The 13,027-nt window shown below is 33.6% G+C and overlaps 1 pseudogene; it reads left to right on the top strand.

Annotated features, from left to right (window-relative positions):
• The first annotated feature begins 647 nt into the window (after positions 1-647).
• Positions 648-13,027, top strand: part of LOC105859461 (TBC1 domain family member 1 pseudogene) — a 35,579-nt pseudogene continuing 23,199 nt past the window's right edge.

Below are 13,027 nucleotides of genomic sequence, written 5' to 3' on the forward strand. Positions count from 1 at the left end.
ACACTCCATATGTATCCACTACCTATATCTCAAATACATATATATATTTTTTGTATATTTGAGCCCTTTACTATGTATTGCAAATTTTATCTTCTATCCTATGCCTATATTTTCAATTTTTTAGTAGTTTTTTTTTTTGATAGACAGATGGCTTAAATTTAATTTGGTCAAATATATCAGTCTTTTCATTTATTGTTATTTTTTTTTTTTGCTGTGTATTGTCTAAGAAATCCCTACTGTGCGTTTATTAAGAGTTTTTCCTTTTTAAATGTCTACACCATTTATTACTTTGCATTTCACATTTAAATCTGTACTCTATCTGTAAGTGACTCTGTGTGTGATATAAGGTAGAGAACGTGGCTTATTTATTTTTCCTTGTGAATGACCATTTTTCCCCAGCAACATTTATTGAAAACACTGTCCTTCTCTCCATTAATATGCAGTCTCATCTTTTTGCTCTTATCCCTCTTTTTTACATTCTGATGATTTGTCTCTTCCTACACCTGTACAAACTATATTAATTACTGTAGATATTTAGATATTTATTTATTGACATCCAGTGGAAACAGTTTATCCACCTTGGGAGAACATTTCCAACACATCCGTACTTCTCTGCTCAGCTTGGAGCAGGGCAGCTGGCCCTTCATAACACTTTGAAGGCCTACTCCCTTCTAGACCAGGAAGTAGGATATTGCCAAGGTCTCAGCTTTGTAGCAGGCATTTTGCTTCTTCATATGAGTGAGGAAAAGGCATTTAAAATGCTCAAGTTTCTGATGTTTGACATGGGGCTGCGGAAACAGTACCGGCCCGACATGATTATTTTACAGATCCAGATGTACCAGCTCTTGAGGCTGCTCCATGATTACCACAGGGACCTCTACAATCACCTGGAGGAGCATGAGATTGGTGCCAGTCTCTATGTGGCCTCCTGGTTCCTCACTGTGTTCGCGTCCCTGTTCCCTCTGGGATTTGTGGCCAGAGTCTTTGATAATGATCTTTCTTCAGGGATCAAAGGTCATATTTAAAGTGGCTTTAAGTCTGTTGGGAAGCCACAACAAGCCCTTGATTCTGCAGCATGAAAACTGGGAAAACATAGTTGACTTTATAAAACATACTACCCAACCTGGGCTTGGTCCTAATGGAAAAGACCATCAATCAGGTGTTTGAGATGGACATTGCTAAACAGTTACAAGCTTATGAAGTTCAGTACCATGTGCTTCAAGAAGAACTTACTGAATCCTCTCCTCTCAGTGGCAACCAAAGAATGGATGAATTAGAAAAAACCAACAGCAGCTTATGCAAACAGAACCTTGACCTCCGTGAACAGTTGCAGGTGGCAAATGGTAAGATCCAAAGCCTTGAAGCCACCATTGAGCAGCTCCTGAACAGCGAAAGCAAGCTATGCAGGCCACCCTTGCCCTGGAGCTGGACCCATCAGCCCTGCTGCGGGCAGTGGAGGAACTGCAGACGCAGGACACAGAGCTGAGCCTCTTCCTTTTCTTTGATTGTGAGGCAATTCTTGGAGGTTTCCATTCCATTTCCATTTTCAAATCGGCTTAAAAATGACAAAAACACACACATGCACACACACAAAATCCTTTAACTATTAGAATTTTAATTGGGTTCATATTGAACCTATAAGCAATTTGGAAAGAAGTGATAAACACACACACACACACACACACACACTAAATTGAGTTTTCCAATAAATATGCCTCTCTGGTATGACCCAAATATTTGTGTTCCCCCAAAATTCATATGTTGAAACTCTAACCTCCAACGTAATAGTATTAGAAGGTGGGACCTTTAGGGGGTGATTATAGATCATGAGGGCAGAGCCCGTGTGCATGGGATCAGCTTCCTTATAAAAATGGACCCAGAGAGGCCCTCGCCTCTACCACCAAGTGAGAACACAGCAAGTCACCGTCTATGAAGAAGTAAGACACCAAATCTGCTAGTGCCTTGATCTTGGGTTTCCCAGCCTCCAGATGTGAGAAATAAATATATGTTGTTTATGAGCCACTTGGTTTATGATGCTTTGTTATAACAGATATCCTCCATTTGTTTGGATCTCTTTTTTATTCCCTATATTTATTTTTGTTGATTTATTAGAGTGGCTAGTATACTCATTACTTCAATCCTTTAGTGTGTAAATACAATCTCTCCTAGGGCCAGATAACCCCAAATGGCTCAACTTTTAAGAAATGGAGATGTATTAATTGTATGAGCCCAAATTCCTCCCTGAAATGTAAATATCTAGGAAGATAACTTCCAGTCTCTATACCATGCTAAGAGTTAATCTAGGCGCCTATACCTTGATGTAAACATTTGACTTTGAGGGAGATCAGTTTTTGTTTTGTTTTGTTTTCCTTTTTGAATCCGATGAATCAATTCTGTCATTAGGGAAACCAAATAGCTATAAATCTAATCCTTACAGTATGTAAAAATGTTTCTAGAAGTAAAAGTAAACAATCTCTAACTTTCATCATTTATGTTTCTGTTTCCCTGTGTCAGGAGGCTAGGACTCTTTTTAGAGACACTGAGAAACCCATGTATATTTTATTTCCAAGAAATTATGTGTATATTTAACTTTTCAGAAAGCTGTGAAACTATTTTCCAAAGTACCATTTTATAATCCCCTGAGTGATGTGTGAGAGTTCTAGTTGTGATATAGCCTTACCAATATTTGGCATTTTCAGTCTTTTAAAATTTAGTTATTTAATGGATAGATACTGGTATCTCATTCTGGTTTGTGATTATTTGCTGTTCTAATTGAATAAATTATTTTTCTGTCTTTGGCTTCCATTGTTGCTGTTGAGAAGTGAGCTATTTATTGGTTTAACCACCCTTTTCAAGGTAAGTTTTTCTTTCCCTGTAGCTACATTAAGATTTTCTGTCTGTGTTTTTATTATGCAATGTGACACATGTAATAATTTTTGTCTCACTTCAGATTGGTGGCTTTCTTGAATCTGATGTCCTATTAGTTTTTGATAATTTTCAGCTACTATCCTTCAATATAGAGTCTTTGTTGTCTCCTCTCCCTTTACTCCTACTGTGATTTGTATTAAATTGCATGCCAGTCCTTCTCACTGTATTTTAAAGATATTTTATACTTTATTCTGTATTTTCATCTATTTTCTCTGTTAATACTTCATTTTAGATAATTCTTTCTGTCCTATCTTCCAGGTACCAATTATTTTTTTCCATTTTGTTTAATCTACTGTTAAACATGTTCATTGAGTTCTTAATTGTATTGTATTTTTCAATTCTATCATGCCTTATTTTTCCCAAATATGTCATATTACTTTTCATTATAAAATTTTCATGTTTGGCTTTTGTATGTTTAAAAATAGCAAGCATGGTTGTTTTCATCCACCCCTGTAGATATGTTTCTGCAGTCTTTTTATTTTTAAAAACAGTTCTCATTTATCTCCCACTGTACCTTGTATTTGTACTTACAAAATTATTTGTTGCAAATAATGTCAGATGTAGGATGGTGTTTTCTTCTAACAGAGAGAATTTTTGTTTGTTTCTGCTTAGTTCCACGTTTATAGTAGCTTGAAATACTTCAATAGTGGCAGTACTATGACACCCATATGATGCAAAGCCAAATTGTAAATGCTTTCAGGGACAATTTTTTCTAATTTACCTTACTTGAGGCCACCCTTTAGGAGCCTTGACCCAAGGCAGAGGGTAATTTCCAGGTTCTTTATCCCTGATGGATCCTAGCCCCAAGAAGGTGTTGAAAGCACTCAGCAGCCTCCCCCGCAAAATGGCTGATTTCTTCAATAAAAAGATGACCCTAAATGATGCCCCTCTGTCCGGATTTCTTTTTTGTCCCATATTACCACCCGAAGAATTTCACTATTTTGGTACTTCTTAGATGCTTTTAAGGCAGTGATTTCTTTATAATCTATAACTTTATATGTATCTTTCTTTTTTTATAGATAAGATGTCACTCTATTGCCCAGGCTAGGATGCAGTGTAACAATCATAGCTGGACACAACCTCAAATTCCTGGGCTCAAGTGATCCTCTCACCTCAGTCTCCAGAGTAGCTAGGACTATAGGCCCATGCCACAGCCCCTAGGTTTAATTATTTTTATCAAGAAAGTTTGTACCAGGTACTGAGCATCTTATTAACACATATGGAATTTATCTCAATAGTAGTTTTTTTTAAATAAAACATATGCATATTACTTAACTATTTATATTATCCCTAAACAATATATTGCTCACCTTTTTTCTTGATATTATACATAGATTAAATCATGCTATGCATGATTTAATCTTCTACACATGCTATTTCACTCGTTATTTTGTTGGAATGTATTTATACTGATATGTGTAACTGAAGTTCATTTATTTTCATATATAATACTCCATTGTAAGAAAGTATCAACATACATGTATTATGATAATAGACATTCAGACTATTTTGTTATTACCTATTTTTTAAAAGGCATCCTGCAGATATATATATATATAAAATCTCTTATGCCATATATGAAAGGTTTTATCCATAGTACACACTTAACAATAAGATTCTTTTGTCTTAAAATACACATCTCTTCAACTTTATTATGTATTGCCAAATGGTTTTACTGAGTATTTATAATAACTTACAAATCTACCAGGGGTTTATTGTATACCCTTGAAAACATTTGTATTATCAGTTTATTTTAATTTTTGCCAATTAGTCCTTTAATATGTCTCATTATGGGTTTAATAGGTATTTTGCTGTGAGGAAATAAGATAAAATATATCTTATTTCCTCTTTATATTTGCATATTTGCCCATTTTTAAAATACTTTTTTTCTTATTTGTACATAGAAATTATTCACGTAGTTTAGATAATAATCCTTTTCTGTGCTATATGTTGCAAACATCTGCTAGTGTATGGCTTGTCTTTTACTGTATAGTTCTCTTGATGAGTATGTCTTACTCTGATTATAATTGACAAATTTATTAAACTTCTCCTTGAAGACTTATGCTCTTTTTGTGCCTTGTTTGAGAAATTATTTCCTATCTGGGGGAATAAAGATATTCTTTATTTTATTCTAAAATTCTTCTAGGTTTGATTTTAGGCATGGGTATAAAATTTCCTTATTTTTCCCCCATGTGGATAACTAATATGTACAGCACTATGTGTTGAGATGTTCAAAATATCCTAACTAATAAACACTACCACATTAGTTATCTATCAAATTTCTTTATAGGTAGGTTTGTTTCTCTCTCTCCATCCTTTTTTTTATTGCTATGTTTGTTTATCCTTGAGCCTAAACAGGTACTCTTAATTATCATGATTTCAGTGTCTTTCATATAGAAAATGCTCCCATACCCAGTCAACCCTATTATTCGTTTTCAGTATGTCTTAACTATTCTCGGATTTTCCTTCCTCCATTTTGTAATCTGCTTATCTAGGGGTAAAATATCTTGATATTTTTGACTGGAATTTGGTCGAATCTGCAGAACAGTTTGGGGAAAATGCAAATCATTATGAAAAGAGCCTTTCTATCCATAAGTATAGTATTCTTTTTTATATGGTTGGATCTTCTAAATATCTTTCAACATATTTACTTTTTTCATAAAACTTATATGCATATTTTTTACTTTTGCTCATAAGTATCCTGTAATATTTCTGTTAAATGAAATTTTCAAAAATAGATGTTTTTGCTATTGAACAGAAATTTGGTGACTATTTGCTTTGAAATAGATACATTATTTGTGAATTCTGAGAGACTTTCTTTGTTTCTAACCATTGCACTTCTTTTATTCTTTGTGTCGATATAAAAACTAAGACCTCTCATGATATGTAGAATAAATGTTATAAGTGTTATTAATGTACTGTTTCTGAAATAACATCAAATAAGTCATTTACTGAGAGTTTTTTTTAGCACTTTTATCTGGTTGAAGAAGTTTATTTTAATTCAAAGTTTGTTATGACTTTTTATCATGAATAATTTTTAAATTTTATCAATGACAGATTTTTGTTTTTTCTAATATCTAACGTAGCATTATATGTTTAAAGTTTTTTCATTCAGTGGCAGATTGGTAAGCATTTACACTTCATTAACATTTTAACCAAAATAAATTTAAATGACAATATAACATGATCATAATTTAGAAATATATATATGTCAGCAACAATGATTGCACTAAAATTTGAGTGCAGGTATAGATCTTTTTGATGAACCAAAGACAGAAAATGATAACTAAAAAGCAATCAAAATCCAATTAGCCAGAGGCATAATTTTGATATATTTTGCTCAATATTTGACTAAATTAAAATTCTATCTTCTTGAAATAAGTATTTAATGAATTATGTTTTACCTTGAAAGTCAGATTAGAATCCAAATATAGCAACACTTTAGGCTTCAATATGTTTTTTTTGTTACTATAACATTTTTTCTTGCCTTTTTTTATAATCAGCTAAAAGCATGGAAAAAGATCTCTTTCATAGCACCTGTAAACATTTTGCATAATTTGCACTACAGCAGTACTAGGGGAGATCATCATTAATATATTACTGCTTCTTTAATGTAAGGGGATTTTAAAAAGAAAAATGAAGAAATTCTAAACTGTGACTTTAATGAGTGCTGAGGAATAACAAATTCATCTCCTTCTTTTCAACTCTCTAAGATAAATTAATCATCCCTTGAGCATTCTGGCTCTGTGAGGTACTTAATAAAGAGATCCATATAATGCTCTAAAAAGGGAACCAAGAAACATTTTGCTTCTCATAATTTTCAAATTATCTTGCTTTATCTATTTCAACAATAGAACATTTTGTGAAGATGGAAAGATTCTATAATCTGCACTGTACAATGTGATTGACATTGGCCACTTAGGATACAAAGCCCTTAAAGGATGGCCAATATGCTTGCGGAACTGAAGTTTTATTTAACTTAATTTTAATTAAATTCAATCTAAATTTAAATAACCATATGTGTCCAGTGGCTACCATAAAGGATCTCACAGCCTGGCATATCATATACATATTTGTTTGTTTATGTGTTCATTTTCTGTTTCTCCTCACTAAAATTAAAATTTGATTAAAGTAGAGTCTTTGTTACTTTTTGTTCACTATTCTAACTTGAGTTGTCAGGGTAGTGGCTAGAACATTTTGTGTGACTTCTAATGCTTTAAAAATAAAAATTCAGAAAGCTTTTTTCAAAATGTAAATATACTACGTATAACACTCTTTAAAGTAAAGGTTAAAGAAATGTTAAAATTTCTAAGTTTTAAAAAATGGCCTTTAGGTCCGGTTTATATAATTAAAGTCAAAATTTTCTATACCAAATGCATTAGTGGTTGTCCATACTTAATCATCAGTTAGATTTCGAGGTTTGAGGGGTCAGTTTATATGGACAACAGTCAATCTTTGGGATATAAAGGGATATGTCAAACAAAACATAAATTTTAAGTCTAGGTTAAACTAAGAATCAGAATTAAGCAGAAATTTCAAACAAGATATCAACTGAAAGAGATCAGTCAACTAGTGAGGCAATTGGATGGACTCCAAAATTGAACAAAATTTTTTGAAGGATCGGAAGGAAACAGTTAATAAAAGGATTTTTCTCCCAGCTGCTTAAGAATGAAGGCAGACACTGCATGTGTATTGATTACCTACTGCTGTATAACATACCACACAAAATTTAGTGGCATAGAACAGCAATCATTTTCTTATTCTCACAATTGTGAGGATCAGGAATTCAGCAAAGATGGTCTATTGCTGCTCCACAAAAACAACCCAGCTGGGATGACTTGAATGTCTGGTGTCTGGAGTTAACAGGAAGATCTGGGGGCTACCCAGGCATCTCTCTCTCTCTCTCTCTCTCTCTCTCTCTCTCTCTCTCTCTCTCTCACCTCAACAGTAGCTTGGGCTTCCTCACAGCATGGCAAACTCAGGTTAAGCAGTCCTTACGTGATTGGTCAATACACCAAGAGGACCAAGAGGAAGGAAGCTGCCCAACCTCTTGAAATCTAGGGCCAAAACTGCTATGGCACCATTTTTACCATATTATATTATTCAAAACAATCAGAGCCTAATCCTAACTCAAGGGAAAACTCACAGATTGCACCTCTCATTAGAAGGAGTATCAAAATATTTCTGGCTATTTTTAATTTATCACGGGTTAAAGCAGTCTTTACTCATAGATGAGTAGGGATCTAATTGTGAAGGATACCAAATTATACTTTAGCTGAAATGTACTTGAAAATTTGACTTACTCATTTTGGAAATATCCTTGGTGATTTGCTAGAAATTGGCTATTGATTTAAAAAGTCTCATATGTTTAGAAAGATTCCTTTTTACTTTATTACCTGTTTGGCTACTACCTATTATTTACTCTGATAGTTCTGCAGGCAACCCTTGCTCTGCTTAATTTAGTCACTCCATGGAAATCCACCAAGCTTTCTCCAAGGACTGACTCTCTGAAAGTGTCTAATTTATTAGGATGTCACAGTATTAGTAAGACAGAAAAGTGATAAAGTGATAGTGAAACCCTGGAACTCTCAAGAAATCCTATTTTGGAAGTTTATTATTTTGCCACATAAAACCCCTCTTTCTGGTTAAGTCAACATTCCAATGTTAGGAGTGGGCGGTCTAGCTAATAAACAAAATGTGTTCATAAATTCACACTATATGGCTTCTCTTTTCATCCCAGTTTATCTCCCCAAATTATCATAAATTTTCATAATCCCTCTTCCTATATCTTAACAGCAGATGAATGGTAGAAATCCACTGAGAGGATGGGCTACATTTAAATGCATTCTCAGAATTAGGTTTTGCACCCCCACTCTTCACTGATTTTTTAAAACTTTTTACTTGTTCTTTGTTATTACAGTGTATGGTAAGCAGAATAATGGTACCCCATAGATGTTCACACCCTAATTCCTCAAACATGTAAATATCTTATCTTATATGGCAAAAGAGACTTTGAAGATGTGATTGAGAATCTTGAAATTGAGGGGTAGGGTAGGATTATCTGGATTATCAGGGGTTGGCCCAGTATAATCACAAAGATCCTTATAAAAGGAATGTGAAAGGGTCATAACCAGACTAAGAATGTGATGACAGAGCAGAGACCGGAGGCTGTCGTAGCTGGAAGGACGCCACAGCCAATAGAAGCTGAAAAAAGAAAGGAAATGGGTCCTCCCGCCCCACTCTCCTGATATCCCACATATATCAGGATTTGAGGCTGGTAAACCTGATTTTGAACTTCTGACCTCCAGAACTATACAATGATAAATTTGTGTTGCTTTAAGTCACTAAATTTGTGGTAATTTGTTACAGCAGCCATAAGAAATGAATCCATGATGAAATTATTTATCATATCATCTGCAACATGTTTAAGAGTGAGAGGAGAGGCTATTAAAAATAACAGTAAGACAGCAGCTATAACATTAGTGTGTCCCTGTCCAATAGGGTTGGATGTTTACCCTGTCTATAAAGCCACTTTGTATCTTTGTTGTGTATTGGGTTAACTGTTACGCATATATAGTATTAATATAGCTTGATCGGAACTATGAATAAATACAGTGTTTATGTGAATACAGAAACTTCCTGACAGTGTAAAGTTCAAAAGTACCTTGAGCATTTACAAACTCAGGACTTCCTGACCACCTTTTGCGAGGGGTTATTCTACTTGAGGCCGTCTCTCAGGAAACTTGGCCATGAGAAAGGAACTTTAATGTGATTACTACACTGAGGCCAAAGAAAGCTCTGCAATGCTACCCAAAACATATTACCTCATTCTAACCATGAGAGAAACTTTAGACAAATTCCTACCAAGAGATACTCTACTAAATATTTGAGCAGTAATCTGGAAAACAGCCAAGGTCATCAAAAGCAAGAAAAGTCTGAGAAACTGTCACAAAAAAATAAAGTAGCCTAAGGAGGTAGGACAACTAAATGTAATGTTGTGTCCTGAATGAGATCCTGGGACAGAAAAAGGAGATTAAGGAAAACTGAGGAAATCTGAAAAAGTATGAACTTTAATTAATAGTAATATGTAAATATTTGTTCAATATCCATAACAAATATACTATTTTAATGTCAATTGTTAATAACAGGAAAAAATAGGCATGGGGTATGCTGGAACTCTCTATGTTATTTTTGTAATAATTCTGTAAATCTAAAAAAAAATTATTAAAAATTTCCATAATAAAGTCTAGTTAAGAAACTTCAATTAAAAAAATATGAACATTGAAAGTTCAAAGATAGAACATCATGCTTGGGAGATATATGTCCACAGATTTTTAGAATTCTGATAGCCATCAGATTTCAAATTCATATCCTCTATGATCGGTATTATTTTTCTTCCTTATAAAATGACATTATTGATCAAGATGACTTTTATTTTCTCTTTTAGCTCCAACTTACTGTTACCTTTGAGATATTCAAAATATTTGAAGACTCAACTTTTGAAGATAAAATTCTTTCACATATAAAAAAAGTTTGGTTTCCTTATGTACACTAATAGAGCATAGGTACACCTGACATTGTATTTAGTTTCTTAAAACTATAACTTCACAGATTAGAAGATGCATTCCCTAACCTCTAGGAGGAGCTCCTTGCCAGCAATCTCCCTATAAAACACACACACAAACACTCCCTCACCCTTTTACTCATTCTCTCTCCATCCTTCACTCAAAGGTAGACAGCCACAGAATTAATATGAGTCAAAGATAAGGAAACAAGTCACCTTTTATAACGGTGTGAAGAGATTCCAGTGAGGGAGTAGAGATGGGCCTGGATCTTCTTTCGTGCTTAGGTACCTCTTCTCTTCAATGAGACGTGCCGAGTTTTGTATGTGAAACAAATGTAAAGGAGCCAGAACTATCTACTTTATTTTGGTTTTATGTCTAAGGAGAAGTCACAGACGGTTTGCAACCAAGATCCTGTTGCGATACATAGTGTGTATTTGCTTGTGATGGGCCAACTTTATATTCCTCTCAAAAAGTTTTAATGACAATAAATAGCTTATTAAATATTTAAGGTCTTAGTCATCTCTATTTCTTTCCATAATAGACAAGACCAACATTTTCTGTCCAGGAATACTTGCAATATGCAATACATCTTTAAATTAACAAACTTTTAAAAATTAATATAGACTTATGAACAGAAAAGGAAGGTATTTTTATTCTTATGTCAATTTTATAAAAATTTTTAGTCACTTTCTATGGAAATAGAAATAGGCAATACCTATGTATTGCACGTAGTCTTAATATGCATTAATGCCTTAGTATTGTTTTCATAATTATAGTTATTCTTAAAAATGTGTGTTTACATGTAATACATTTATTATTGTTGTTTTCAATTTAAATTAATATTTTAAACTTTCTTTGTTTAAATATTTAATGTGATACTCAAGAGTTACTACCCACAAAAACAAAAGTACTCTAGGTCCTGAAAAACTTAAGACTATAAAGAGATTCTGAACAAATGTTTGTGAATCACTGCTTTAGAAATACAGGTTCTATGTAACCTGAGAGCTTGGGTGACAATCTGGAGAACCCAGGAGTAGAGTTTGAATGTTGTAAACTCTGGTCATTGTTTAATCTTTGGAGAGTGGGGTACAGTACTGAGTATTGTACTGTACTGTGGGTTACTTTACATCTTGGAAAAAGATTTATATTGGTTCCATACACATGTTCAATCTTAGTATGCCCACAGTAATCTGCAGAGGTGCTATATATCTGAATTGAGCCTTTTCAATTATCATTTCAGGACTTATTATTGATTTTTTTAAAGGTAATATGCAGAAAAGTTTGAGTAAAGTTATCAATTGCTCTGTTGTCAATTGCTGTACATATGCAAGTGTGTGTGTTTGTGTGTGTGTGTGTGTGTGTGTGTGTGTGTGAAGAAATGTGTAGAAGATTATGAAAAAAAGAAAACAAGTATATACCTGAAATTGTTAGCACAGACTGCCTGGGGGAAGAGAGGGAAGGAAAAAGTTGTACCCATGAAAAAAATTAATTTAAGTAAATTATATTTGCTTATTTGTATGTGTATTTACAAAAGATTACTTTGAAAAGATGTTAAATCTTTTTTTTTTCCAATTTATGAGAAATCTGTTTTTCAGTGAAAGAGAAAGTGGCCAAGTTTTATGTATATCATGTAATTCTACTTTAATAACAAAGAAAATAGTGGATATCCTCTATGTGAATATATATGCTTATATAAATATTTATGACCAAAAAAAGAAGAGTGAAAGTATGCATATTAGGCTATTAACATTGGTTATCTCAAGGACATGATAAATGGAAGCAGAGAAAGATAATTAGTTTGGTCTTTATACATTTTGTAATGCAGACAGTCTTTAACTTACGACTTAACAGTTGTTTAACTTTATGATTTTGCAAAGGCAACACACATTTGGCAGAAACTATACTTTCAATTTTGAATTTTGATTTTCTCCTCCTGGGCTAAAAGTACAATACTTTCTGGATGCTGCAGCTCCCAGTCAGCCATGTGATCATAGTGTAAACAACCCATAAAACCATTCTGTTTTTAACTTTCAGTATAGTATTCAATAATTTATATGAGATAGCAGTTAATTGCAAGATAGACTTTGTATCAGATGAATCAGTGCAACTGTAGGCTAATGTTAAGTATTCTGAGCATGTTTAAGGTGGACTAGGCTAAGCTATGATGTTCGGTAGGTGTATTAAATGCATTTTTAATATCAAAGAATTACAAGGGTACAAATGTTTTTGGTTACATGTAATACTAGACTTAGGGTTGAGGGTGTGCCTATCACCCAGATAGTGCTCATTGTACACATTAGGCATGTTTTCACCCATCCCATCCCTCCCAATCCTCCTTGCTTGATTTTCATTGAGTTTTACTTCCCTCTATGCACATGAGTGCTCATCATTTAGTTCCAATTTAATAGTGAGTACATGCGGTGTTTGTTTTTCCATTCCTTAGATACTTCACTTAGGCTAATGGTCTCCAGTTCTATCCAAATTGTTGTGAAAAGCATTAACTCATCCTTCTTCATGGCTGAGTAGTATTCCAT

The sequence above is a fragment of the Microcebus murinus genome, chromosome 5, assembly GCF_040939455.1.
Source record: "Microcebus murinus isolate Inina chromosome 5, M.murinus_Inina_mat1.0, whole genome shotgun sequence".
Classification (NCBI taxonomy): Eukaryota; Metazoa; Chordata; class Mammalia; order Primates; family Cheirogaleidae; genus Microcebus; species Microcebus murinus.